This window comes from Phalacrocorax aristotelis, chromosome W (assembly GCF_949628215.1).
Source record: "Phalacrocorax aristotelis chromosome W, bGulAri2.1, whole genome shotgun sequence".
In the NCBI taxonomy this organism is placed as follows: Eukaryota; Metazoa; Chordata; class Aves; order Suliformes; family Phalacrocoracidae; genus Phalacrocorax; species Phalacrocorax aristotelis.
The window spans coordinates 9,614,878-9,630,371 of NC_134310.1; the positions used below are offsets into that span (position 1 = coordinate 9,614,878).

At 45.7% G+C, this 15,494-nt stretch overlaps 1 long non-coding RNA gene across 1 annotated transcript; it reads left to right on the forward strand.

The window, feature by feature from the left end:
• The first annotated feature begins 10,435 nt into the window (after positions 1 to 10,435).
• On the forward strand, positions 10,436 to 12,379 carry LOC142049780 (uncharacterized). Its single transcript, XR_012657822.1, has 2 exons — positions 10,436 to 12,210; positions 12,251 to 12,379. It is a non-coding gene; the product is annotated as an uncharacterized LOC142049780 (long non-coding RNA).
• The last annotated feature ends 3,115 nt before the right edge of the window (positions 12,380 to 15,494 follow it).

A 15,494-nucleotide genomic window follows, 5' to 3' on the forward strand; every position in this document is an offset into this window, starting at 1 on the left:
CTTGTAGGCATTTAACAGTTGCTTTGTTCACATTGCATTCTAGAGAGGTCTGCTTGGAGCACATGCCTCGCCTTATGTTTCTGGGGGTTTTCCATCTGGTTTTAAGTGTGGGGGTTTTTGGTTTTGTTTTTATATTTTCCAAACTACAGAGATCAATGTGGGCAGAAAAAAAACCCAATAGCTACTCAATACAATATCTCCATCTCCAGCATATTTTCCATTAGGTTTGTAACATGTCTAATGGAAAGCTTCATTTAGAAAACTGTTGGTTTCAATTTCTTTTCCTCCTTTTATATTAACCCTACCAAATTTCTTGAACTTTTGACACAATGTCTCAATCTCAGATAATCAGGCAAGCTTTTCCTTCAGATGCTGCTCTTTTCTTACAGTAGCCTTCAGTATGTCTTTTGATAAGAATGCCTTGCTAGGCTTGATTGCATTTTTCAGGCATGCACCTTTCTATGTTTCAGATCTGGTTTTTGTGTCCCTGATGCATTGCTCAGACTGAGAACATAGCGTGACTGTAATGGTAGTGCATGTAGGCTTCTAAGCATGCTGGGAAACAGCACTGAGTGTGGAGCCAGAAAGAAACTAGCTAGTAAATGGTACTGAAATAATATAATTTTGAGCTTTAAGTACGTGGCTGCATTGATTAATGAACTCATATGCTGTTGGGGAGATGCTGTGTATTTACCTGCAGCTCTTACTTTGTTCTCTGGTATCTGATGGGCAACAGAATGCTTAGAGAATTTAAAGGTAGCTTCCTACTTAACCACAACACATCCTCCTATAGGTTCTTGCTCTGAAAGCTCTTTCAAAACACAATACTTGGGTCCACATACACGCTCAGTGTCTCCTGGATATCTCACCCTACAGTTTGTTGAACTTTTTCTGGCTAGAAAATTAAAAAAAAAAGGCCTATATTGGGTTTTTGGTAATAGTGTTGCCTTGAGGTGAATGCTTACATGCAGTTATTTTAGCGCAGGTTGGGTAGTGCATATATTTCTGGTTTCTTGCACTACACTGGCTGTTTAGGATGTAAAACCCTGTAATATTTCTTTTTAATGGCAGCTTTTTGATTATCGATTAACAAAACAGAGTATTTCGTATATGCTTTCATTGTTTGGCATGTTATTTGTAGTACGTTCACGGGTAAATAAGCTGGCTAAGCAGCAATGTGCCGCTAGTGTTTGAAATCTAGACATACCAGCAGATCCAAATATTTGTCCAAAGCCTGCAGAGATGGTGCCTTTTTCCATTTCCAAAAATAATCTCTGATGTTTTTAAAAAAAAATATGTGTAAGGGCTGCATCTTCAGGAAAGGAGGACATTAGTATTAGTCTAGAAGAGAACAGGAACTATGATCAGAACTATCATCAGAGGTCCAGAAGACATCAGCAACAAGGAAAGATTAATCTTCAGGTATTTTATCTAGAGTGTGGTTTCCCAGCTGGCTGGCAGGACATGAAGCAGTGTCACACGAACAAGCTCTTTGGCTTTTCGGGTTAGGCTCTATGCCAATGCTTCTACGCAGGATGGAGAGAGAAAGGATGAGAAAAAAGTGAAGGTGGCTCAGAAAGTATGAGAAGACAGTGAAAAAGAATGGCAGTGGAAGAGTTTACTCCAAAGGGGTCTGAAACTACTACTCCAAAGAAAAGACCTAAGGACATGTATGATGAACATCCAAAAATCTGAAATGCTACTGCAGATTGGAAAAACAAACTATTTTTTTTCTGTTTCAAGTAGGGATGACATTAGAATTAATGACATTAGAATTAATAGATTTAAAATACAGTAAAGGAATTTTGGGGCTGGTGGTAGAAAAACCTCTAAGAATGGGAAGCACATGTAAACCTCTGTGGGGTAGGGCTAGCGCAAATGCATGCTATTGCTGAGCTCATATTGTTCTGTGTGCTGGTTTTGGCTGAGAAGGGGTTAATTTTCTTCACTGTAGTGCCTGTGGTGGTAAGGGATCATTCCAGCTTCACGTGCTCTGTCACGTGGGCAGGGCGCTGGGAGGGGCAGGGCCATGGCCGGGGCAGCTGACCCCGACTGGCCAATGGGATGTTCATTCCATACCATGTGACACCATGACCAGTATATTAATGGGGGCAGTTGCAGCTTGGGGACTGCTGGTGTTGGGTTGGTGAGTGGCTGTGTCATGTGTGGTTTGTTTCGGTGGTTAATTGCCCTTCCCCTCCGACCCTGCCCCAGGTTTCGCGCCTCTCATTGTTTTCCTTTACATTGCATTTTTGTTGTTTTATTTTAATTATTAAACTGTTCTTATCTCAACCCACGAGCGTTACCCTTCTGATTCTCTCCCCCATCTACCGGTGGGGGAGTGAGCGATCGACTGTGTGGGGCTGAGCTGCCGGCTAAACGACAACAGTCCTTTTTGGTGCTCAATGTGGGGCTCGAGGGTTGGAGATAAAAACAGCTGCTGGTCACAGCACCATGTTGTCCTTTTTGCAGTTGGTGTTAAAGATTGATGTTGGTTTGTTTAGTCTGCTGTGTTCTGCTGTGATTAGTAATGTTTTGCCTAAGAGATTTGTTATGCAAACACTGGTTTTCAGCTTTATCTGGTATTTGGGGTTTTTGCTGAAACCGTTACTGTACTTTGGATACCACCTTGTTGAGGCAATTAGCAATTATACCTCATCCTCTGAGAGATTTTATATGGAGGAAATAGAGAATAGTACCTTTGCAACTTTGTTCTATGATGTCTGTGCCTTTATTACGACAACCTTTTTGTATCTTGAACATCCTTGGGTGGTTACGGTGCACTTACTGTTAGTTTTTGGGCATGTTGTTTTGGTTTTGACTAAGCAACTCAAGAATATCACCCAGAAAACTGCCCCAAGGCTTGATAGTTACGAGTGGCAGGGCATGTGGGATAGCATGGGCAAATGCCTAGGGCAGTGGGCACCCCCAGTGTTTTGGAGTTTCACCCCGAACAAGTGCAGAATCCTGAAAAACTAGTAGATTATTTGGACAAAGTATGTTGTTACGCTGGGAACTCCAGAGAGACACAGATAACTGCAACATGCTGGGGCCTGGCCCATGCATACCGAGCCCTGCTCAACAGTATTCAGTGCTCCCAAGAGGAACAGAAGGTCTCTGGATTAAAAGGCAAAGTGACAGGCACTGCGGCCACTCAAACCCCCACAACAAGTACTGGAACTGGTTCAGAAAATAAACCCGTGCCAGTATCAGTTGCCCCCATACACAAGATGAAATATTGGAAGCAGATGTCAACTCGTTTAGAACGGGATGATGAAAAAGCAGGTTCGTCACAGGGAGAGGAGGAAGAACTCATAAATGAAAGAAGGACCAACCGATCCCTGTCCTTGAGCGAGTTGCGAGATATGCGAAAAGATTTCAGCCATCGTTCAGGTGAGCACATTGCCACCTGGCTGCTCCAATGCTGGGATAATGGGGCCAGTAGCCTGGAATTAGAGGGAAAAGAAGACAAACAACTGGGATCCCTTTCTGGGGAAGGGGGCGTTGACAAAGCACTTGGGAAAAAACCACAAGCCCTCAGCCTCTGGAGGCGACTCTTGTCTGGAGTGAAGGAAAGGTATCCCTTTAAAGAAGATGTTACATATCGCCCAGGAAAATGGACAACCATGGAGAAAGGTATCCAGTATCTAAGGGAATTAGCTGTGCTTGAGGTGATTTATGGTGACCTGGACGATCAACAGTCATCCAAAGATCCAGATGAAGCCGAGTGCACACGACCCAAGTTTGTATGGAGCGCACCATCCTCATATGCAAACTTATTGGCAGTAATGTCCTGGAAAGATGACAAGGCACCAATGGTGGCGGAGGTGATTGATAAACTCCGGGAGTACAAAGCAAATATCTCTTCCTCGCTCGTCTCTGCTGTGGAGAAACTGTCCTGGGAGTTCCAGCAACTCAAAGAAGATATGTCCTGCTCCCCGCCTCGACAGAGTAGTGTCTCAGCTGTTAGGAATAAGCGTCCTTTGGCTCAAAGATGGGGATACACACCACGGGCCACCCTATGGTTCTACCTGCATGACCACGGAGAGGACATGAGGAGGTGGGATGGCAAGCCTACCTTGACCCTACAGGCACGAGTGCGTGAACTGCAAGGAAGAACAGTCACTCAGGGAGGCTCTTCCAGGAAAGCTGCTGCTCCAACTTCCAATGAGCAAGTCCCCAGACAGAGGAGTAGAAGAACTGATTTTATTTCTAAGCGTAATAGAGGGACTCCTGATTCACATTTACAGGAAGTGAGTTGTGACTGCCATGATCAAGACTAGAGGGGCCCCGCCTCCAGCCAGGTGGAGGAAAGGGATAACCGGGCTTACTGGACTGTGTGGATCCGATGGCCTGGCACATCCAACCCACAGGAGTATAAAGCTTTAGTGGACACCGGCGCAAAGTGCACCTTAATGCCATCAAACTATAAAGGGGCAGAACCCATCAGCATTGCTGGAGTGACAGGGCGATCCCAAGAGCTAACTGTATTGGAGGCCAAAGTGAGCCTAACTGGGAATGAGTGGCAAAAGCACCCCATTGTGACTGGCCCAGAGGCTCTGTGCATCCTTGGCATGGACTGCCTCAGGAGAGGGTATTTCAAGGACCCAAAAGGATACAGGTGGGCTTTTGGTGTAGCTGCCTTGGAGACGGAGGAAACTAAACAGCTGTCTACCTTGCCTGGCCTCTCGAAGGACCCTTCTGTTGTGGGGTTGCTGAAGGTCAAAGAACAACAGGTACCGATCGCCACCACAACAATGCACCAGCGGCAATATCGCACCAACAGAGACTCCCTGATCCCCATCCATAAACTCATTCACCAACTGAGGAACCAAGGAGTCATCAGTAAGACCCACTCACCCTTTAACAGTCCCATATGGCCAGTGCAGAAGACTAACGGAGAGTGGAGGCTAACAGTAGACTATCGTGGCCGGAATGATGTCACGCTGCCACTGAGGGCTGCTGTGCCAGACATGCTAGAACTTCAATACGAACTGGAGTCAAAGGCAGCCAAGTGGTATGCCACAATTGATATCGCTAATGCATTCTTCTCAATCCCTCTGGCAGCAGAGTGCAGGCCAGCCACAGTTTGCTTTCACATGGAGGGGCATCCGGTACACCTGGAATCGACTGCCCCAGGGGTGGAAACACAGTCCTACCATTTGCCATGGACTGATTCAAACTGTACTGGAACAGGGAGAAGCTCCCGAACACCTACAATACACTGATGACATCATTGTGTGGGGCAACACAGCGGAAGTTGTTTTTGAGAAAGGAGAGAAAATAGTCCAAATCCTTCTGAAAGCTGGTTTTGCCATAAAACAAAGTAAGGTGAAGGGACCCGCACAAGAGATCCAGTTGTTAGGAATCAAATGGCAAGATGGTCGTCGTCAGATTCCAATCGATGTGATCAACAAAATAGCAGCCATGTCTCCACCAACAAGCAAAAAGGAAACACAGCCTTTCTTGGGCATTGTGGGTTTTTGGAGAATGCATATTCCCAATTACAGTCTGATCGTAAGCCCTCTCTATCAAGTGACCCGGAAGAAGAATGATTTCAAATGGGGCCCTGAGCAACGACAAGCCTTTGAACAGATGAAACAGGAAATAGTTAATGCAGTAGGCCTTGGGCCAGTGCGGGCAGGACAAGATGTAAAAAATGTGCTCTACACTGCAGCCGGGGAGAACGGCCCTACCTGGAGCCTCTGGCAGAAAGCGCCAGGGGAGACCCGAGGTCGACCCCTAGGGTTTTGGAGTCGGGGATACAGAGGGTCCAAAGCCCGCTATACTCCAACTGAAGAAGAGATATTGGCAGCATATGAAGGGGTTCGAGCTGCTTCAGAAGTGGATGGTACTGAGGCACAGTTGCTCCTGGCACCCCGACTGCTGAGGGTGGGCTGGATGTTCAAAGGAAACATCCCCTCTACACACCATTCAACTGATGCTACATGGAGTAAATGGGTTGCACTGATCACTCAGGGGGCTCGAGTAGGAAACCCCAGTCGCCCAGGAATCTTGGAAGTGATTATGGACTGGCCAGAAGGCAAAGATTTTGGATTATCACCAGAGGAGGAGGTGACACGTGCTGAAGAAGCCCCACTGTATAACAAACTGCCAGAAGATGAGAAGCAATATGCCCTGTTCACTGATGGTTCCTGTCGCCTTGTGGGAAAGCACCGGAGATGGAAGGCTGTTGTTTGGAGTCCTACACGACAAGTAGCAGAAACTGCTGAAGCAGAAGGTGAATCGAGCCAGTTTGCAGAGGTAAAGGCCATCCAACTGGCCTTAGACTTTGCTGAATGGGAAAAGTGGCCAGTGCTCTGTCTTTATATTGACTCCTGGATGGTGGCAAATGCCCTGTGGGGCTGGTTACAGCCGTGGAAGCAAAGCAACTGGCAGCACAGAGGCAAACCCATCTGGGCTGCCACATTGTGGCAAGATATTGCTGCCCAGGTAGAGAACCTGGTTGTAAAGGTACGTCATGTGGATGCTCACGTCCCCAAGAGTCGGGCCACTGAAGAACATCGAAACAACCAGCAGGTAGATCAGGCTGCCAAGACTGAAGTGGCTGAGGTGGATCTGGACTGGCAACATAAGGGTGAACTATTTCTGGCTCGGTGGGCCCATGACACCTCAGGCTATCAAGGGAGAGATGCAACATACAGGTGGTCCAGTGATAGAGGGGTGGACTTGACCATGGATGTTATTGCACAGGTTATCCACGAATGTGACACATGCGCTGCAATCAAGCAAGCGAAGTGGGTAAAGCCTCTGTGGTATGGGGGACGATGGCTGAAATATAAATATGGGGAGACCTGGCAAACTGACTATATCACACTCCCACAGACCCGCCAAGGCAAGTGCCATGTGCTTACAATGGTAGAAACAACGACTGGCTGGCTGGAAACGTATCCTGTGCCCCATGCCACTGCCTGGAACACTATCCTGGGTCTTGAGAAACAAGTCCTGTGGCGACATGGCACCCCAGAGAGAACTGAGTCAGACAAGGGGACTCATTTCCGAAATAGCATCATAGACACCTGCACCAAAGAGCATGGTATTGAGTGGGTGTATCACATCCCCTATCGTGCACCAACCTCTGGAAAATTGAACGGTACAATGGATTGTTAAAAACTACACTGAGAGCAATGGGGGGCGTGGAACATTCAAGCCCTGGGATACACATTTAGCAAAAGCCACGTGGTTAGTCAACACGAGGGGATCTGCCAACCGAGCTGGCCCTGCCCAGTCAGAAATCCTACATACTGTGGAAGGGGATAGAGTCCCTGTAGTGCACATAAAAAATATGCTGGGCAAAACAGTCTGGGTGCTTCCTGCCTCAGGCAAAGGCAAACCCATTCATGGGATTGCTTTTGCTCGAGGACCTGGGTGCACTTGGTGGGTGATGCGGGAGGATGGAGAAATCCGATGTGTGCCTCAAGGGGATTTGATTTTGGGCAAAAACAGCCAATGAACTGAATGGCATAATGCGAACTGCTATATAATATTGTGTGTCACCTCTGTGTTGTATCAATGATATCATAGTACAAACCTCCCAATCCATGGAAGATGAACTGTGAAACAAACAAAGTGCAGCAGTGATGGAACGGTGACTGACTTGGTATGCAGCAACCCAACTCCACACACACCATCTCTCCCACCCTGAAAGACTGATACGACAGATGGAGCCCAGAGTCATGGACTGCGTGAACTCAATGGACATTTTAACGGACATTTTATAGGGAAAGTCCATGAACTAAGGGAATGATGTCTGTGTATTATGTTAAAGGATGGGAAGGGGAGGGGTGGTGGTTGGTAAGTTTGTATTGGATGGTATGGGACCTGGGCATGGTGTAGATGGTATGGAATAAGGGGTGGAGAATGTGCTGGTTTTGGCTGAGGAGGAGTTGATTCTCCTCACTCTAGTGCCTGTGGGTGTCAGGGACCTTTCCAGCTTCCTGTGCTCTGCTACGTTGGCAGGTGGGTGGGAGGGGCAGGGCCATGGCCAGGGCAGCTGACCCCGACTGGCCAATGGGATGTTCATTCCATACCATGTGGTGCCATGACCAGTATTTTAATGGGGGCAGTTGCGGCTTTGGGACTGGGAGCATCGGGTTGGTGGGTCTTGAGTGGCTGTGTCATGTGCTGTTTGTTTCCGTGGTTCGTTCCCCTTCCCCCCCCCCCGCCCCGGGTTTTGTGCCTCTCATTGTTTTCCTTTCCATTGCCTTTTTGTTGTTGTTGTTTTATTTTAATTATTAAGCTGTTCTTATCTCAATCCCAGAGCGTTACCCTTCTGATTCTCTCCCCCGTCGCACTGGTGGGGGAGTGAACGAGCGGCTGTGTGGGGCTGAGTTGCTGGCTAAACCACGACAGTAAAGAGTTGAACCACATAGACAAGGGCCACTTGCGTTAACGGCTGGCAAACAAGCCCTAGCCTGCTTCAGTCCAGGTGTGGTGTGAGCTTTTTGTAATAGAGTGCGTGAATCACAGAATCCCAGGTTGGAAGGAACCTCAGGGATCATCTAGTCCAACCTTTCTAGGAAGAGCAGAGTCTAAACAAGATGGCCCAGCACCCTGTCCAGATGATTCTTGAAGGTGTCCACCGTGGCCAGGTCAACCACTTCCCTGGGGAGATTATTCCAATGGTTGACTGTCCTCAGTGTGAAAAATTTCCCTCTGGTGTCCAATTGGAATCTCACCAAGAGCAATTTGTGTCCATTCCCCCTTGTCCTTTCCATGTGACTCTGTGTTAAAAGGGAGTCTCCATCTTCTTTGTAACTACCCATTAAGTACTGGTACACGGTGATGAGATCCCCTCTGAGCCTCCTTTTCTCAAGGCTGAACAAACCCAGTTCTCCCAGCCTATCCTCATATGGCAGGCTTCCCAGTCCTTTGATCATCTTGGTGGCCCTTCTCTGGACCCCTTCCAGCCTGTCCACATCCTTTTTGTAGAGCGGGGACCAGAACTGTACACAGTACTCCAGGTGTGGCCTGACAAGCGCTGAGTAGAGTGGGATAATGACTTCTTTATCTCTGCTGGTGATGCCCTTTTTGATGCAACCCAGCATCCTGTTGGCCTTCTTGGCCGCAGCAGCACACTGTTCGCTCATGTTGAGCTTTCTGTCCACCAGGACCCCCAGGTCCCTTTCCACAGAGCTGCTCTCCAGCCAGGTGGATCCCAGTCTGTGCTGTACTCCTGGACTATGTTTTCCCAGGTGCAAGACCTTACACTTGTCCTTGTTGAACTTCATAAGGTCCTTGCTGGCCCACTCTTCCAGCCTATCCAGATCATCCTGCAGAGCAGCTCTCCCTTCTGGAGTGTCTACTTCCCCACTCAACTTGGTGTCATCAGCAAACTTCATCAGGCTACACTTGATGCTGTTATCCAGATCACTTATAAAGATGTTGAATAACATTGGGCCCAATATCGATCCCTGGGGGACTCCACTAGTGACAGGTTGCCAGTTTGAGAAAGAGCTATTTACCACCACCCTTTGGGTGTGGCCTGTCAGCCAGTTCCCCACCCACTGCACAGACCACTTCTCTAGGCCGTAACACATCAATTTCTCCAGGAGGAGACTATGGGGGACCGTATCAAAGGCCTTGGAGAAGTCCAGGTAAACAATGTCCACTGCCCGCCCCATGTCAACCAGGCAAGTCACTTTGTCATAGAAGGCCACCAGGTTTGTCAAGCACAATCTGCCCTTAGTGAAGCCATGTTGGCTTTTCCCAATCACGTGCTTCATTTGACTTGTGATGGCCCCCAGGAGGATTCGTTCCATAACTTTCCCAGGGATTGAAGTAAGGCTGATGGGCCTATAGTTACCCGGATCCTCCCTCGAGCCTTTCTTGTAGATAGGGGTAACATTTGCCTTCCTCCAGTCCTCTGGGACGTCCCCCGTTCTCCATGACTTCTCGAAGATTATGGAGAGTGGCCTTGCGATGATGTCAGCAATCTCTCTCAAGACCCTCAGGTGGATGGCGTCAGGGCTCATTGATTTGTGGGGGTCAAGCTCCTGTATAGTTCATATACTAACTCTTCCTTCACTGATGGTGGGTCGGTGTTTGGTTCAATTGGCAATTTTGTTCCCAAAGCCTGGGACCCTACAGTGCTGGTAAAGACCGAGGTGAAGAAGGTGTTGAGGACCTCTGCCTTTTCAGCATCATTGGTGAGTGATTCTCCTTTTCCATTTAACAATGGGCCTATGTTTTCCTTCTTTTTCTGCTTGTGGTTGACATGTCTGAAGAACCCTTTCTTGTTATTTTTTATGTCTACAGCCAGTTTCAATTCAAATTGGGCTTTTGCTTTTCTGACTGCGTCTCTGCACTCTCTGGCTATGCCCTTGTAGTTCTCGGTGGACAATCCCCCACTTCTCCATCTCTGGTATGCTTCCCTTTTGGATTTGAGTAGACCCAGGAGGTCATGATTGAACCAAGGGGGCCTCTTGCTCTGCTTACTTCCTTTTCCTTTGTAGGTGATAAATTGGCTTTGTGCTTCCAATAGAGAGTTCTTGAAGAATTCCCAGCTCTCACTAGCTCCTTTGTATTCCATGGAAGCCTCCCATCAAATCCCTCCCAATTGAGCCCTGAGCGCACTGAAGTTTTCTCTTCTAAAATCAAGAATCCTTGTCTTAGAGCTGACCTTCAGCACACTCAGCAGGATCCCGAACTCCACAATATTGTGGTCACTGCAGCCAAGGCTATCACTAACCGAGATATTACAAATCAGGCTTTCTCAGTTTGTGAATAGCAAGTCCAGCAGTGCCTCCTTCCTGGTTGGCACAGCTAACATTTGTATCAGGAAACAATCCTCTACACATTCCAGTATATGTTATCAGTGCTGGAATGGAGTTTCGCGAGCGTTGTGACTGACAGTTCAGATCTTCTATTACAAACACTCTCTTGGCTTTGTTTTGCGAATTTAAAGATTATAAACCCTGTGGAAAGAAACTACATGTTAAATAGATGCAGTGTTCCTTCTACTGAGATAAATTTTTTTTAAAATGTTTAATTTGTTGAATTGTGTTTAATGTTTCTGGCACCCTGGAATGTTTTCGGAATAAGACAGCCTTGTGTGCTATCAGAAGCTTCCTTTGGCACTGGCACAAGAGAATAGTGTCTTCACTGATCCACTGTATCTTTTACCTTTATCATTTATATGCTCTTCTGTGAGCGGTTCAACTTTGCCTTTTGCTCTTGAAGTTTTTTTAGGTAAATATTCAACTTATGTGGAGTAAAGATGAGGTTTTTGCCATCTGTAGATTAGTGATAGTTGATAAATAATGTGCTTAAATTGGATTTTCTGGAATTGGGAGCTAGTATCTTGTGCACAGAGTCATCTGTAATTTCAGGAAGTAGTAGAGGACTTTGTGTGATGCAGTGACTCCATTTTGGTTCTGTTTTCCCAGCAGTTGTTGGGGATATTAAAACTCTTGGTCCTGTTGTTGATCTGCTGGTAGCCCAGGGTTGCAAGTGCCCATGCTCCTGGGATAATTTGAAGCCACCTTTCTTAGCTGAAGGCAGCATCACAGTTTATCAAGTCTCTCACAGTATTTGCCTGCATGTTAGCGTTCAAGTTGAGCTCCAGATGGCAAACTTCATTCTTTGAGATTACCTGTAGGCTAGAAATTTTTGGTTGGGAGCTGCTCACTGCTGGCACACACGCACTGTATGTTGTGAGCTTTCTTTGGGTGTTTGATGGAAACATTGGTTAGCTGGAAATATGCAGAGACATGGTCTCAAAGTAAACAAGCTCATCGTATCTCCTAAAAATAACAATTGGTGACTTGAGCTGGTCGGGTGCCCTGCAGCACCAGCTAAACACCACCTGATAGTCAAGTACTGCTGAAAGGTTCCCAGTGCTGAGAGTGTGATGCTCTTTATGGACAGCAGAGCCCTGTTCAGACTGTGCAGTGAGTTCAGTGGTGCTTCCAGGAGACCAGCCCTTCAGTGGTGGGCTGTACACAAGAGCCATAGCTGATACTGTTTCCAATACAATAACCTTTTCCTTAAGCCAGAAGTTTGTAAAGGCCAGAATAGCTCTTTTCATCTTAAAGGTGTAGCTGTAGTCAGGAAAATGCCATAAACCTGCTGCTTCTCCATTGTGGATCCAAGCTTTAAATGGCCGGGATGGTCGGAAGCTGGCGATGTCTGGGAGGAGCATGATCCTTGACATGCCTTTTCCACAGCAAGAAGCCAGTTGGGTTTTTTGTTTGTTTGTTTTTCTATTATTATTCTGCTCTGACTGAAGTTGTTCACATTGAACAAAAACCACAAAAAAGTGTTTCAGGTTTAGTTTAACAAAAAAACCACAGTCACGCAGTTCAGTCTGGTTTGGGTCAGAATTTTTTCATAGCCGACAGTGGAGATCTCAAGAAAAGGAGCATGTCACGAATGTTATCACAGACATCTGTGGTATCATGGCAGCAAGCCTGCAGGGGGATAGCCTGATTTCTCTCTAATTGCTGGTTAATGGCAATGACCTCCATGTGCTGGTGTGAACATCTATCGCCTGTTTGTCTTCAGCTCGTGCTTTGTTGCTTGTCCTCTCCAACAACCTTTTGACTCTCAAACTTTCATAGAGTCAGCAGAGGCTGTGGGGGGAGCAAAAAGAAACCTCTGTTTCATAGTGCACTTCTAGTGCTGTCTGAAAAGTGTGCGACTGGGAATCTGTCACTGTAGCCCAGCCTGCCGCCTGGATCGCGTGTTGCATTCATCATGGGGCAGGTGTCACATTTTAACACTAAAAATTAATCTTTTTGATCCTAGAAGTTGCTGACAGTAAGTATGAGCTCTGGTACTTTCAGCATGGCAACATACAAAAGCAAAACATAACTGTTTAAAGAAAAATACCGCTTTAAGGCCCTGACCATGGATGGTCTGCTCATTTTTAGCCATGTTCCTTCGGTTTCCATCCAGCCCAGTGCTGGAGGAACTGGGACGCTAGCAACATCCTGGCAATGTGCAAGTCCTGTTTGAATGACGCTAGTGTTACTTTACTGAAACTGAATTAGTGGTGCCCTGTATGTGGATCAGATGGGAGGCTGGAGGCAGACGTTTAGAGCAGTATAAAGAGGATTTATGATATGATTTGCTTAATGCTAGTTTCTCGGATGCTTGATAGTAGTTGCTTTTAGTGAGGAAGTTTATTCTTGGGAGGTAAGAAAGAGAAGTAGAACAGTTTTAAATGTCTGATGTCTTTGTGGAAGGACTTTGTAATAATGTTCAAGTAATGGTGTATAGGCTAGTGTTATAAAGAGTGCAAACTCTAAAGGTTGTTCATTTTAGCACTTGCAAATACATAAGTAAGTTGAACTCTGGATATGTACGCATGAGGAATGAACTTTAAGCCCACTTCATACGGTGCTGAAGGAAGGATTTTCTTGTGATCCAAAACCTATGGTATATTTGTGCTATTTGAAGATCTTCTATGCAGTTTGGCCCCTTAATTTAAAAAAAAAAAAACCAAAACACCAACACACTCAACAACAGCGAAGAGAGTTGGCCAGTGTAGGAAGACTGGTGTGAAAACTCAGTTCAAGTATTTTTCCTGCACAGGGGCTACTAATGCCAAACAAACCAAAGCTGTGGAAATGAAGTGCAGGCGGGATGTAAAGACTGAGGGATTTGATTCTCTGTAAGGGTGTAGTCGGTCATCAACAGCTGTGTCAGGGATGCTGATAAAATGAATACCCATCTCTGATTCCCTGATTTTTATCTTGCATCTCCTTTCCCTTGTCAGTTAATCAGTTGATCACATACACTGTGTGTATTAGTTTCATAGTTTCAGTTCACTGAATTGCTCAATTGCAGACCCCCTTGCGTGAGGAGGGTAACTCCTTTCGCACAGGCTGTAGAAGGTGTATGTGCTAGGTGATGACTTGCAAAATTGGTGCATGGTATCTACAAAGATATATAAATCAGTATTTTGTGACGTTTAACAATGATAGAAGTATCATATCTATGGTACAAATAAGATTATTTTTAGTTGTTATCATTTGCAAGTAATAACAAAGAACTGAACATGTCACCCTACTAATATCTTCCTGCGCTGACAATAGGATAGAGCCAATGCAAAGACCAAGAGAAAAAGCAATGTCGTTTCCAAGTAGTAAAATATGTTTTTGGTAAACATTCCTGTTTTTCCAAAACTGTAGGTCTTACTGTAATACATGCATCAGATTTTCAGTTCAGTCTGGGTGGGTTCTTTCTGCCCTATGTCTGTAGAGCTCTTCATGGGTTTGATATCAGCCCTCCCTCTGACAGAATTACAGCCTTGTAGCCAATTGCACAGCATTGCATTATATATATATGTAAATACATTGTAATACATAGCATTTCCAGTGACCAAATGTAGATTTGCTTTTTTCCTTCTGTGATGTAATGTGGGGGGAAAACCTATTTCAAAATTAACAGTGGGAGGAACAGACTCTTAGGACAAGAGATGAGAAATATCCCAAGGGTTTCTGCAGAGTGAATTTTCCATGGAGTAATTAAGCCTATTTCAAGCATACATAGATATGGTGAAAGAAAAACTTGAAAATTATCAGTCTGCAAATTGCAGTGAAATTGCAGTGTTTTGGGATTTTTTCCCCCTTCTGGTTTTGTCGTGGTTCAGCCTCAGCTGGCAACTGAACACCACGCAGCCGCTCGCTCACTCCCCCCCCACACCCCTGTGGGATGGGGAAGTGGGGAAGAGAATTGGACGAGCAAAAGAACTTGTGGGTTGAGATAAGCACAGTTTAATGATTACAATAAAATAATAATAATAATAATAATGATATTAATGACAATAATGTTAATATAATAAAATGGAGAAGGAAGGGAAAGGGAAAATAAAAGGAAAAAAACCACAGAAACACGAACAATACAGACGCTCACCACCCGCCGACTGATGCTGCCCGTCCTCGAGCCGTGATTGTTGCCTCCCTCCCCCGGCCAGCTCCTCTCAGTTAACATACTGGGCAAGACGTTACATGATATGGAATATCCCTTTGGTCAGTTTGAATCCGCTCTCTTAGCTGTGCCCCCTCCCCTCCCGGCTTCTTGTGCACCCAGCAGAGCACGGGAAGCTATAAATGTCCTTGACTAGTACAATCGCTACCCAGCAACAGCCCAAAACATCTGTGTGTTATCTCAACATTTTTTTTTCCATGCTAATTTCAAAGCACAGCACTATACCAGCTAGACTGAAGAAAATTAACTCTATCCCAGCTAAAACCATGACAGTTTTGCTTTTAAAAAACACTGGAATCTACTTTCCTTTAGCCTGTTTTAGTTTAAAACTGTAAAAATTTTCTAAAACTGTAAAATAAAGATACTTAATTTTGGAATTGAATTTTGCTCTTTTGTTGTACCACCTTTCTATTTTAAATCCAGTTGTTTACTACTTTTTTGTTTGCACCAGGATGTGATAAAATGTCTTTCATGATCTCGACGATCCCTGCACGCAGCTTCTGTCTTGAGCTGGATTCCACATAAAATTCTTAAAACTT